This window comes from Ambystoma mexicanum, chromosome 4q (genome assembly GCF_040938575.1).
Source record: "Ambystoma mexicanum isolate Mex_15411 chromosome 4q, UKY_AmexF1_1, whole genome shotgun sequence".
Lineage (NCBI taxonomy): Eukaryota > Metazoa > Chordata > Amphibia > Caudata > Ambystomatidae > Ambystoma > Ambystoma mexicanum.
The window spans coordinates 1127753663-1127767439 of record NC_090928.1 but is presented as its reverse complement, the minus strand read 5'-3'; the positions used below and the strand labels follow the sequence as shown (position 1 = coordinate 1127767439).

The 13777-nt window shown below is 51.0% G+C and overlaps 1 protein-coding gene across 1 annotated transcript in view; it reads left to right on the top strand.

Moving 5' to 3' along the window:
* Nucleotides 1-13777, top strand: part of DNAH14 (dynein axonemal heavy chain 14) — a 2000441-nt gene that overhangs the window by 1219052 nt on the left and 767612 nt on the right. The gene's annotated exons all lie outside the window — the stretch shown is intronic.

Below are 13777 nucleotides of genomic sequence, written 5' to 3'. Positions count from 1 at the left end.
GCGAGGTCCTCGTCCTCGGTCACGAGACGGGTCCAGAAGTGGGTAGGCCTGAGATCCAGGGATGCAGCTTGGCTATTGTTGGGGGTTGGCGGGGAGGTGGGGGAGGAGGGAGTTGTGTGCAGTGAGGTGAAGTTGGGGAAGGGAGGAGGGGAGTATTGTTTGTGAATAGAAGGGAGAGAGCCAGGGAACGACCTAACATGGGGAGCATTATGGGACAGGATGGGATGGAGATAGTCCGACCGGATGGCATCGGGTAATCTCAGAATTGTGACCTGGAATGTACGGGGCCTTAACAGCTACCTGAAACGTAACAAAGTGATGTTGTACTTGAAGAGGATGCGCGTAGACATAGCCCTGCTGCAAGAGACCCACCTCACTAGGGAAAGGCTGGAGATGGTCAAGAGTAAATGGAAAGGCAATGTTGTGGGGGCGGCGTACTCGGCGTATGCTAGAGGGGTCATTACTTGGGTGGCGCCTCATGTGACGTTTCGGATGCTTGATTCTACCCGGAGGGTAGAATGGTGGTGGTAACGGGTCTCCTGGAAAACAGAGAAGTGCACATCATAAATATGTACACCCCCAATAACTGCAAAGCGGCTTACTTTAGGACCCTCTACAGTAAACTTGGCCCCCTGGCAGGGGGTACGGTAGTGTGGGGGGGGGACTTTAACTGTACCGTGGATCCCAGAATGGACAGGTCCAAGGAGAGGGCAGGGAAAACGGCACCGGCGGCTAAAGCGCTGGGTATCTTACTGAAAGACCTAGGCCTAGAGGATGCGTGGAGAAGGCTGCATCCCACGGATAGGCAGTATTCACACTACGCAGCGCCACATGATTTGCACACAAGGTTAGACTACATGTTTGTAACAGCCGAGATAGTGAGAGACATAGAAGGAGCGGAATACAAGGCCTGAGTACTATCTGACCACTCGCCCTTGGTGGTAGACTGGAGATACCAGCCCCCAAGACCGCAGATCCCTACATGGAGACTCCGGACCGAGGCTCTGCAGGACGAGGGGCTTCGGGAGGGCCTGAGGGAAGCCATCGAAGAATACTTTGATATAAATACGGGAAGCGTAAGCTCTGTGGGCACACTGTGGGAAGCGTTTAAGGTGGTGGTGCGCGGGGTAGCCATTTCCCAAGCTAAGGGGCTACAGGGGGGTGTCGAAAGAGAAGGCGGAAAGGGAGCTAGAGGGTCTCACGCATTGCGAGAGCACCGCTCATGATAACAGAACCAAAGTAAAGGAGCTACAGTTGTCCTGCAGCGGACTCTGGGATAGACTATGCAGACTCAATTACAGGAAATATACAGGAAATATACGGAGAGGATACACGCAGGGGGCGACAAGCCGGGCAGACTGCTGGCCTGGCTGTATAAGAGTGAGACCCCCCGCTCGGTGATTAGTGAGATTAAGGATGAGAGAGGTTGCATATGCAACACCCAGAAAGAGGTAAATGAGGAATTCCTTAAGTTTTACAGACACGTGTATGAGGACACGGAGGAGGATATGTGTCAAGACATACTGGACACATTGGAGGACATAGAGCTGCCCACCTTGGATGATCTAGAACGCCCGGAGTTAGGCGCCTGGTTCAGATGGGCTGCCCAGCGAGTTCTACAAAACATACAAGCAAGAGTTGCTTCAGCCATTGCTTGCCACTTTCAACAAGGCCTATGAGCAGGGGGAACACCCATTGTCCCTCCGCGAGGCTGTAATCATCCCACTATTGAAACCAGGCAAGCCGGCAGTGGAGTGCGGGTCTTACAGACCGTTGTCCATGCTTAACCAGGACAGCAAAATACTCACGGCGGTGGTGGCTAATAGACTGAAGAAGGTGATTAAGAAAATGATACACCCAGATCAGACGGGATATGTTCCAGGCAGGAACATCACCGATAACCACAGGAGGCTACACCATGTCATAGACCTAACTGAGGAAGACACGGGCGAGTTGGCTATAGTGTCGTTAGACGCAGTCAAGGCCTTCGACTCGGTACGATGGCCCTGGCTGAAAGCGGTCCGGAAGGGGTACGGAATGGGACCTGGATACCTCAGATGGGTCCAGTTGTTTTATAGCACCCCGATGGCGAGAGTCAAAACAGGGTCCAGAGTCTCAGATTCTTGGCAGCTTTGCAGGGGGACCAGACAGGGATGCCCCTGGTCACCCATGCTATATATACTAGCATTAGAGACGCTGGCAATATGCCTGCGACAACAATATGGGGAGGTGGGCATAAGCACTATCAGCGGAGAGCATCTGATATCATTATATGCGGATTATATGCTCCTTTATTTGCGTTATCCAGAAGAAAACCTGCAGTACGTGCTAGAGGTAATAGAATGGTACGCCATCCTCTCGGGCATATCGGTGAACCCTGGAAAGTCTAGCCTGTTCCCCTTGGGCAGATACAGGAATGTCCCGGTACAGAGGCTGCATGTCCTGCCAATACCATGGCAGCCCGTGACATTTAGGTATTTGGGAATAAATATTTACCACAGGGTCGAGGCAGAACACAAGCATAACACGGAAAAGGTGATAGAGGGGATCAAGAACAGCATGGTATTCTGGTCTAGATTGCCCCTGACCATGATGGGGAGGGTGGCCTTGCTCAAGATGGTGGTCCAGCCTAGACTCCTGCACTTTTTTGTAAACGTCCCGTTTTTGATACCTAGGAGCCTGTTTGCGAAACTTCATAGCGTGTGTAGGGGTGTCGTGTGGGGCAGCTCTAGGAATAGGGTTGCTCTGTGGAAGCTTCAGAATTCATATGACAGGGGGGGATAGGCCTGCCTAATTTTGAACTCTATTACCTGGCGGGGCAGCTGCAGTATGTGGCCAGGTGGCTTTCAGCTGAAGACTCGGCGGAAGCTAGGCTTCTGCGTGGAGATACAGCCCCATACTTTCTGATGGAAGTGGTGTGGTTGTGCAGAGACAAACTTGTGAGCAAGGGGCGGCTACTGAGGCTAGGCTGGGAGATCTGGCACAGGACATGGAAGATTGGGGGGGACTCGGAGACGTACTCTCAGCAGGCCCTGTTGGCGGTGCTGTGCGGGAGCCACTCTCAACTACTTGAATCGGTCCGTAGATACTGGGAACAGGTAGGCCTGGCCACCCTCGGGGACATAAGGCAAGCAGGGGAGGCAGTGGACTTTCCGAGGTTGCAGGAAGAGACGGGGGTACATGGTGGCCAATATGTAACCTACACTAGGCTTGTGAAAAAGACTAGAGAAAGATGGCCTGAGACAGTGCTAGCGGAAGACCCCGACGCCTCCCTGGAAACCATGTATGATGTATCGGAGGGCGGGCACGAAATATCGAGGATATACAAGCTCCTGCGAGTAAGGGCAGGGAAGGAGTTGCTTCAATTGAGACAAGATTGGGAGGAGGAGGTGGGAGGACCCATGACGGACGGGCAATGGGAACAGGCCCAGAGGTACCACAAAAAGGTGTCCCGAAACGCGAGATTCCAACAGCTTCAATTGTACGTTACCCACAGGGCTTATTTAACCCCCGGGAAGATTGCAAAGTTTGGGGGACCAGCTACGCAGCAATGCCCCAGGTGTGGGGAGGTGAATGCGGGACTGCTACACATGTTTTGGGCTTGCCCGGAGGTGCACAGATTTTGGGACGAGGTCAAGACGAAACTGGCTAGTTGGGGGGGGGGTGGTGCTGGATGTGGAATCGGCCTGGTCATGCATGCTTGGGCTTTTTCCTAGACCCCGGCATTCAAAACACATAAGCAAGATGAAGGACCTGGCTTATGTTTTGGCCAAACGTAGGATAGCCATGGGCTGGAAGGCGGCCCATAGACCTAGGGTGGAGCTATGGTGGACGGACCTCTTGAGGTGGGCGGAAGCTGAATCTGTAGTCTGGTTTGAAGCGGTCACCAGGGGGGGCGAGGAGGAAGTAGGGCCCTTGCTGGCCTGGCGGCAATTGGTGGCCTCTATGGCAAACCCTCACCAGGGTAACAACGGAACAGAGGACCCGGAGAATGACTGCCTAAGTACTGTGCTACCCAATGATGCTCCCGTAAACGACATGTGAGAGCCGGCTCTAGTTTAAGTGGGCGGGAGGTTGGGGAGTTCTAATGAAAATGTGCTGGACTATGATGCTTTCTATGGTTTGAAACAGTTGTAGTGTGTTTGTTTGATTTCAAAATAAAATAAAAATATTTAAAAAAAAAAGATTTAAATACTATGTGTAAGAAGGGAAATTGTAAGCAAGATTCAAAAGACAACCAGCAGAGAGAAAGAAGACAAGTGGATATAGAATCACAGGGGGAGGGACTAAAAAGTGGGCGGATGGAAGAATTGTAGATAGAGCAGAGTGGGACAGGCGAATAAGTGGGAAGAATAGTGGTCGAGATGACAGAAAATCAGACATGAACGGGCAGCATAAGTTATATGGAAGGCAAACGAGAGACACATGTTTGGTTGGCTTCAATTTTGCTGACGTGATGGGCTAGTCTTTTGTGCAGTCACAGGGGTCTGCAACCTTTCGTTCGCCAAGTGTTTTGGTTGACAACTCATCAGCCCTAGCCAGAAAAGTCAGAGGTGAGGCATTGTGGGAGTTGTAGTCCAACAGATATGGAGGTTTAGTTTTAAAGAGAGACACTTGATAAGTTTGTTGTTTTTCTGCTTCCATGTCACTTTGTCAGTGATATTTAAACTTTTTCATACTGAGTGCACTCCCCCCCTCCAGTAAAAATATTGTTCCTGGCCCCTTTCCACCATACTGCGTGGGCGTCCCTTCCTAGACGGAACCTTTTTCACCAGAAAAAAACCTCCTTCCCCTTTAAATTTAGAGGCTGGCGGGGGTGCGGCCCTGGGAGCATGTGCTGCGGTGCCACTCCTCAGTTCCCTTTTCCGCGTCAACGGGGACGGGCTGATTTCACCAGTGCTCCTGGGTTTGGCTTCGGCCATGTAATACCAGGCACTCTTCCCCGGATACTTTCTTCTGTCTTCTTGTCTTCTTTTATCAATCAAGTACTTGGTCCTCTGGCGCCACGCTCCTCCCCGGCACATTTCGACTTCAGCAGGCCTCAGCAGGTGTCCAGGCTGCAAAGGGTTCTTCCCTACATCAGATTCCCACTCTCTTTGCCTCTGCTGCCGTGGCCCTGACCACGGATGTGAAGGTTGTACTGCGTGTGACGCACTCTCCTCGCGTGCCCAGTAGAATAGACTGGCTAGGTGGAGGGAGCACTTCGAGAGGTCACCTCCAGAGGACCTGAAGGACTTCATCAAACATCGATAAAGGCCCAAGGTAGTGCCGATCTTTTCCAGCGCACACCGCAAGGGTGACACCTTTCCAAGGAAACCCCCGATTGGGCGGAACCTCTCAGGTTCTCATACCGGCACGAGTACCAAGGCTAATTCTGCTACCGGCCACCAGGCCGAGTGGTCCGTAGACTCTCCCGAAGACCGTGCTGAGGGACCAGAAGGTTCTTTTACCGGGTGTACACCCGAGGGGCTATGCCTTTGTACAGGCATTATGGCCGATGGGGCGCTTACATGCAGCATTACCGGTGACTTCGCAGAGGGCGACACACCTACCAGGCCTCAGCCTGAGGTGCAGGGCATGTCTCATGCTCCACCGTCAAGAGTCCTGGAGGAGGCTGGGCCCAGTGAGCCAAGCACCATGACATCAGCACGTGGCATGCAGCTCGACAAGATGGCCAACGTGCCAAACAAGATGCCGCTCTTCCAATTCCTCCCCAAGGAACGGTGCATATGGGTGAACGAGTTACAAGGTGGGACTGGGGTCAACCAGGTAAGTGGCCTACAGCTTATCCATCAGCAGTGCAGGGCAGATTCCCTCTGCAACCGAGACAGAATACGCACCGGCCCCAGCAGCTGCCCGCGATCCCATCAATTTCACCTGCCACCCCACCGGCCTGTGAGGACAGGTTCTTTGAAAAGTTCCTCATCCTCATGAGATCTCCTCAGATGGGGCCATCCTCAAGGATGCTATTAGGGACATGCTCCCTCCGGCCCCATGCCCGCGCCCATAGTCATTCCTCCTATGGCTCCAGTGCCACAGGCCCCTGTGCAGCCACCACTGCCCATGCCAGCTCTTTCAATTCCTGCTCCCCTGCCTCCCACAGTTCAGGCGGTTCCATACCAGCCTCTGCTCCAGCCTCCTGCTCCGGTCTCCACACCCCAGCCTTCGGTGCCCAGCACTTCTCCTCCCACGCTGGCCCAGCCGGATGCCCAATTGGACACAGACGAGAAAGAAGACCCTGACACACTATCATCAGCCAAGGCCTTCCACAAACGACTTGCAGGTCTGCCTGAGTACCTGGGCCTTCCTCATCTCGAAGTTGAACAACCAGAGGCAGGGGTGCTCGCCGAGGTCCTCACTCTGCACCCCTCGGCTAGAACGGGGATCCCGATACAAAAGGACGTTGTCGCCTTGGCCAAAAAAGGGTGGCTCAACCCCCATTCGGTCCAGCCGGTCAATCAACGCCTGGATGCCAATTACAGGCAAATGGAGGGGATACACTCTTGCTGTCGGCCCACCCTCACCCACACTCTTCAGTGATTGCTGCAGCGTCACTCTACTCAAAGCCACAGTCGTCCTCTGCCACCTCATCGTCGGAGCTGCTAGGCAAGGAGGAGAAGTTCTTGGAGGCGTACGGGAAGAAGCTTTATTCCAGCGATTCGATGCATCTTCGCCAGGCCAACGTGGATGCCATGCTGAGGCTTTTTGGTGGGAAATAGCCAGCTTCCGTCCAGAACTTCCGGAGCCAGTCACGTTTCAAGGCGGGACTGGCAGAGGCTACAATGGTGGCGCAAGACGTCATGGAGTCCACCGTGGTCCACATCGACACCTCTGGCCGGGCCATATGCATTGCCATGGACATGAGAAGGACAATCTGCCTCTAGGATACTAAATTCAATCCGAACGTCCAGGAACGCATATTGGACCTTCCGTTCGAGGGTGGTGACCTCTTTCACTCCACCAACGAGGAGCTAGATGAAAAGAAAAACAGTTTGCAAACTGCAAAGTCTTATCCTTAGAAAGGCCACGCCCAAGCCGTACACCCAGTCACATCAGTGCTCCGACAAGGGGCGGTCGTTTGGAGGGTTCTGCAGCTTCCAAGAGCTGAGGTCAAGGCAGCCTGACTGTTTGCTGAGTCAACACCGGTGCAAACAACAAAAGGGGGTTGGGGGGAGTAAGGGCTTTTTCCAGTCCCCCTCCTCCGCAACAGCCTCCGAGGGAAAGAAGGCATGACGTACCTCTTCGGGTCCACATGCCTCTGGTGGGGGGCAGGCTTGCCTTTCACGCACAGTTCTGGTGTCAGTATTTCGCGGACCCCTGGATCCTCTCTATAGTATCCACGGGGTACTGCCTACCAATCCCTTCCTCTCCTCCCTTCTCCCCTCCACTCCCACAGATTGGGACAGGTACTCTGTTGGCGGAAATTCAGTTGCTCGTCGAGAGCCAAGAAGTTGAAGAAGTCCCAGCCTCCCAGCAAGGATTGGGATTCTATTCCAGGATTTTCGCCATATCGTAGAAGAACCAGGTTGACCTGAGAGTTGTGTTGGACCTTTCCACCCTGTACCTCTCCCTGCCTCTTCAAAAATTCAAGATGGTTACACCAGCACTCATAGCGGAGACATTGTGCAAGGGGGACTGGATGTGCTCCCTGGATCTGAAGGACGCTTATCTTCACATCCCGATTTGGCAGCCGCATCGCTCCTTTCTATGGTTCAGGATCATGGGCTACCACTTCCAATACAAGGTACGACCCTTTGGCCTCATCTTGGCTCCCACAGTGTGTACCAGACTCATGAATGCAGTGGGGGCCCTCCTCAGGGCCCAGAGCCACCACATCTACCGTACCTTGACGACTGACTCGTCACAGCGACATCACTGCAGGCGGTGCACCACACTTCTTCCGCTCTTATGAGCACACTCCATGACCTGGGATTTTCGCTCACCCTCAAGAAGTCTCAGCTGCAACCCACGCAGAGATTGACTTTCCTGGGCCTCATCTAGGACCAAGAGTTTTCCCCTTGGAGGACAAGATCACGCCATCAAGAGGGCCATGGCTTACTTCCTCACCTGAGAGGTGATATTGGCCTGGTAGTACCAACACTTATTGGGACTCATGGTAGCGTCCCTGCTCGCTGTCCCCCACGTGAGACTCAGGATGAGGAGATTACAGCTGCACTTCGCAGCCTCATGGAATCAGGAGCAGGGCTCCCAGCCGAGCTGGTCAGCATTCCTCATTATCTCCACTCGGACCTCACATGGTGGTCCAGGGACTGCAACCTGCGGCCAGGCAAGCCCTTCCGGCAGCCGGCCCTGCAGGTCACCATCACTACGGACTCCTCGAGGGCTGGGGGGCCACCCTGTACAGCCACATCGTCCATGGAGTCTGGACCCGGCAGGAGCAGGAGTCTCATATCAACTGGTTGGAACTGAAGGCCATCTGGCTAGCATTCAGAGCTTTCCTTCTTTCATTGAGGGAAAGGTTGTCCTCATCCAGACGGACAACTCCACCAGCATGTACTATGTCAACAAGCAGGGGGGTACCAGATCCCCCCTCCACCATGCATACTAGCCATCAGCATGTGGGAATGGGCCTTGGAGAATAACATATACCTCTCGGCTGTCCACCTTCTGAGGGAGTCCAACTTGGAGGTGGACAGGCTCGGCAGGCTGGGAGTGGACAATTACGAGTGGCAATTGAACGACCAGGTGCTGTAGGAGATCTTCAGCAGATGGGGGCATACGCAGGTGGATCTTTTTGCCTCATGGGACAACAAGAAGTACCAGCAGTTTGCATCCGGGCAGGGCCCCGGCTCCCTGGGCGACGCATTTCAGATTCAGCATATGGCTTCCCGCCCACACCACTGGTCCACAGGGTGATCTGCAAAATAAAGAAATCTTGTCAACTCAGCATTATTCTGATAGCTCCATGGTGGCCACCCATTCACCTTCCGACGGACCCAGCACATCTTCTGGCACAACAGGTGGGCAGGGCCATCCACCCCATGCCACAGGAACTAGCCCTCACAGCATGGTTCCTGAGCAGGTCACAATCAAGGCACCTCAGTCTCTCACAGGCTAACCTAGAGATCATTCAGGGTGTAAGGAGCAAAGCTACCAGGAGCCAGTACAAGAGTAAGTGGACAAGATGCTGTCACTAGGCAGACTCTAAGGAGATCGATCCCCTTACATGCAAGTTGGATGATGTGCTCTCCTTCTCGGCTCACCTTGCACACTCGGGCGTGCAGGTGGACACATGCTGGATGTATTTGGCAGCCAGAGGGGCCTACAGAAACTCTGAGGAGGAGATCTTCTCCTCTTCCAACCTGATAGTCAAGAGGCATTTGACGGGCCTCGCCAGACTTTACCCGCCCATCAAAAAACCACACCCTGTGTGGGACCTCAATATATTGTTGGGCGCCTTTGCGCACAAGCCCTTTGAGCCAATGGCATCCGCGGACATCAGGCTGGTCACCATTAAGACAGCCCTGCTGGTGGGCCTCACTTCAGCTTGCAGAGTCAGCGAGATCCTGGCTCTGGTGGCTTCAGAACAATATACAACTTTTCACAAGGATGAGGTAGGCCTACAGACACATCCAGTGTTCCTACCAAAGTTACCCTCTGCTGTCCATCTAAACGAGGAAATAGTCCTACCTGTGTTCTTTGCCGAGCCTAAAGATGAGTCTCAGAGGGTCATGCACTGTCTGAATGTCAGACGCGCTCTGAAATTCTACTTGGACAGGACCGAGGGCTTACGCATGTCGGACACTCTGTCATCTTCGGTGGGTCAAGGCCCGGGTATCAGGCATCCAAGGCCTCTATAGCGCAGTGTCTTCGGCCATCAAGGGGGCGTATGAGGGGCAGCACAAGCCACTTCCAGCTAACATGCACGCTTATGCGGTCAGAGCCAGGGCCACGGCCATTGCATTCCAACGGCAGGTCCCATGGCAGGTCATAAGCAGGGCGGCCACCTGGGCCACCCCTTTGGCTTTCTGCAAGCATTACTGTTTGGACGCCGGCTCCAGATCAGACATGGCTTTTGGACAGGCGGTTCTAAGAAACCTATTTGCTTAAGGAGGGTCTCCTCTCCACCCTAGGGCTACATTCAGTTGTAATCGCCCATGCAGGATGGAGGAAAGGGGACGGGACATAAGAGTAATTATATGTTACTCACCGTAGTGACTAACATACTCTCAGTCCTTAGTCCCTTCCATACGTCCCACCATCCTCCTCCCTAATAAATGGTGTCATTAGGCAAAGTTAATAAATTGGAGACGCGTCTATGGGGACCTAGGTGTGGCGCCGGAGGACAGAGTCAGGGCAGCGCATGCTCCCAGGGCCGCACCCCTGCGCGCCTCTAAATAAAGGGGAAGAACGTTTTTTCTGGTGAAAATGGTTCCGTCTCCCGTCCCTTGGAGGGGACGCCCATGGAGTATGGAGGAAAGGGGACTAAGGACTAAGAGTAAGTTAGTCACTACAGTGAGTAACTTATAATTTAGTAATGGAAAGATAATTAGCATTTTGCCGATTAGGCTCTTGCCCTCTGAGGAAATGCCTATGAATAAAATATGATAAATATGGGGCATAACAAGGTCTGGATTTATCAGAGGCAGATTAAAGAAGAAATAGTATGACAAAAACATGCACAGTTCAGGTAGTTTGGAACTGAGTAGCCGGAATGAATAATGTAGGCCCAGATAAGCAAATCTTTTAGTTAGGTTTAGATGGCTGGGAAAGCTTGATATTGACAAATTCAGCTCCCCAGGGCAATTTTCATTTAAAGGGTCGCTGGAACTATATCACTTTGTTCTGAATAATTAAGGTTTTCAAATGTGGATGGAATATCATTTTCCTATAAATTATACATTGAGCTTGGCCCTATTTGTGCAAAGTGATCTGGGGAGATTGGCATTCAATTCCTACTTACACTACACTTTTGGATTGCATGGTTAGTGTGTGTGTTTACAAATATGTGTGCATTGCATTCAAGTGCAGAAAAAAGGATGGGCGAACCCTCTTTTTTGGGGGGCCTGACTCGAGAGGGTTAAGAAGTGCAGAGATACGAGGGGGTTGAGTCAAAGGCTTCCCAAGCCAATAGCTTGACAGGAGGTCGCTAAGGCCTTGCAAAAGAGCTAGATTGCTGCTGGCTCAGAACAAAAAATCACAGTAGAGGAACAAAACAATATACATTTATTTAACAGGAAGACGTTTTTGAGTTTTTTTGTGCCATTGTGTGGCATACATGCATACAATAAATCTGCATTGTAGTGGATTAGTATACAGTAGTGACAGTCTATTTTATGTGTTGTTAACTCTCACAACACATTAACGATGTCGACACTTGAGTTTGTGTTTCTGGTTCGGTGATTAGATGACAAGAAATCTCTGGACATACCATGGAGGAGAGGGGGGTGAAAGTAGATGGAGCCACGACCCAGTCACGGTCACCCATGCACCCATATGTCTCCTCTAACAAGTAGAGCACGCCCCCTTCAGTTTCCAGCTGCCCTTTATTCATAGTCCACTCTATTTGACAAACTCAGCATAAGACCCCCTCTGTGTATTATTATTTTTCACCCGTGTACACAGAGAAGATTCAGCCATTGAGCACCGCTCATACCTGCAACATTTCTTAGGTACTATGGCATAGAGCGCAAAAAGATCACGCTTTTCCAATTTTTGATTCATTAGTTTTTGTCAATTGTTTGTGATCAACTGCAACACATGACTCTTTTTGGAAACCCCGATTTATCAACTGGGAGTATTATTGTTCATTATCTGTCTGTACAGAAAAGATACAACAATTGCAAACTGATCACATTTGTAATATCTCATAGGCACTATGTTAAAGAGTGCCCCTATGTTTCTCTGTACTACTCTGTAACACACGACTCCAAATGAAAACCTGTACTGTTGGCATGGAACACTACAAGGACCTAGTGACTCGCATCCTTTCAACTGTATCTCCTCATTGATGTTTCAAGGAGAAATAATGCCTATGTATTTCCAAAGGGCGCTATTTTCAGTAATGTTAATTGTCACACATGATCAACAAGCAATGCGCGAACCGATGTACATAGTACGACCGCGCCCACCACTTACACTACCTCCAGACGCATGCACCATCACACATGACCAACAAGACTTGCGTGAACCGACGCACTCAGTACGACCACGCCCACCACTTACACTATCCCCGGACGCATGCGCAGTCCCTGCAGTCACTACGGCCTCGTTTCAAGTACTGACATGCGCAGCCAGTCAAGCGCAACCGACAGCAGTGACACAGCTCTTTTTCCTGACTCCGGCACGGGTAAGTTTCACGGCACCGCCACAGCTCTCCCCCCGTATTGCATGCACCAGCCCATCTGTTTGTAACGTAACCCTCGCATCACAGAAGGCTTTGCTTAATTCAAATTCACCCTTGTTGATGTCCAGAACCCTCCATCACTCGCGCCCTGCACTGGCAATAATACAGTCTGCACATTAATTGTTTTCGTGCATCTTATTCCTCATATTTAAGCACCACCAAATAATGAACTGGAACTTAGTGCGTTTTTGAATCACTACAAGGCTTGCCCGTAACTCTCACCCACTTTGTACCTTTGAGACCAACCATTAGTATTCTTCACCTCTAACTCTTAGTCTCGGCCGCCCACTTGACAAAATGCTTGATTAAGTCTTTTGCATAGTCACGGCCTTAGCACAGATTAATTCTCACTAGTCATTTCGACTTCCTTTTGACTTAGATTGGGGCCTCTGACTTCTGCAGACTGACCCCCTCAGCCGCAATTCCTGTAGCTGCTCTTTTACTCAGACCACAGCCATGGCGCTTATCAACGTCGACATGGTAGGTCCTTCGCCTTGCTCTTCTCACCATCAGTGGACATGCTTTATTTTCACTGGTTTTAACATAGCCTCTTTTACTATAGGACGACGCCTTACTCATTCACCAAGTCTGAACTCGGCCCCCTAGTCCTGAAGACAGTTCGGTATCCTCAGTGCAGCGCTGCTCCATTTCCATCAGCCACTGCCTCATGTCATCTAATCACTGAACCAGAAACACAAACTCAAGTGTCGACATCGTTAATGTGTTGTGAGAGTTAACAACACATAAAATAGACTGTCACTACTGTATACTAATCCACTAAAATGCAGATTTATTGTATGCATGTATGCCACACAATGGCACAAAAAAACTCAAACGTCTTCCTGTTAAATAAATGTATATTGTTTTGTTCCTCCACTGTGATTTTTTTTTTCTGAGCCAGCAGCAATCTAGCTCTTTTGCAAGGCCTTAGCGACCTCCTGTCAAGCTATTGGCTTGGGAAGCCTTTGACTCAACCCCCTCGTATCTTTGCATTCAAGTGCTACATACATGTGTTACAATGTTTAGTTATGCATTTCTATCTGTATATTAAAATTACGTTTTGCCTTGAAAAGAAATAATTAACTCGCCGTTCAATAAATGCATATAGATTATGCCTTCACGCTAGTGCAAGGCATAGTTCAGGTTAAGACGAAGTCTCTGTGGCATTTCAGAAAATGACTGTTCTCAAAATATTTCAAAAGCCTACATCTTCATAAATTGTGTCTGGTTAACACTTTAACTGGAGGGTGCGCCCTGATGCCCGTGGGCTTTGACGCGTGATAAGTAAATAAATAAATGGGAATAAATAACTGTGATGGACCTACTTTAAGTAAAATCCACGTTATGTGAGCACAATTCCATCGCTTTTGTAAAACCGTTCAGTACTTTGGGGACTCAGCAGCCCTTATT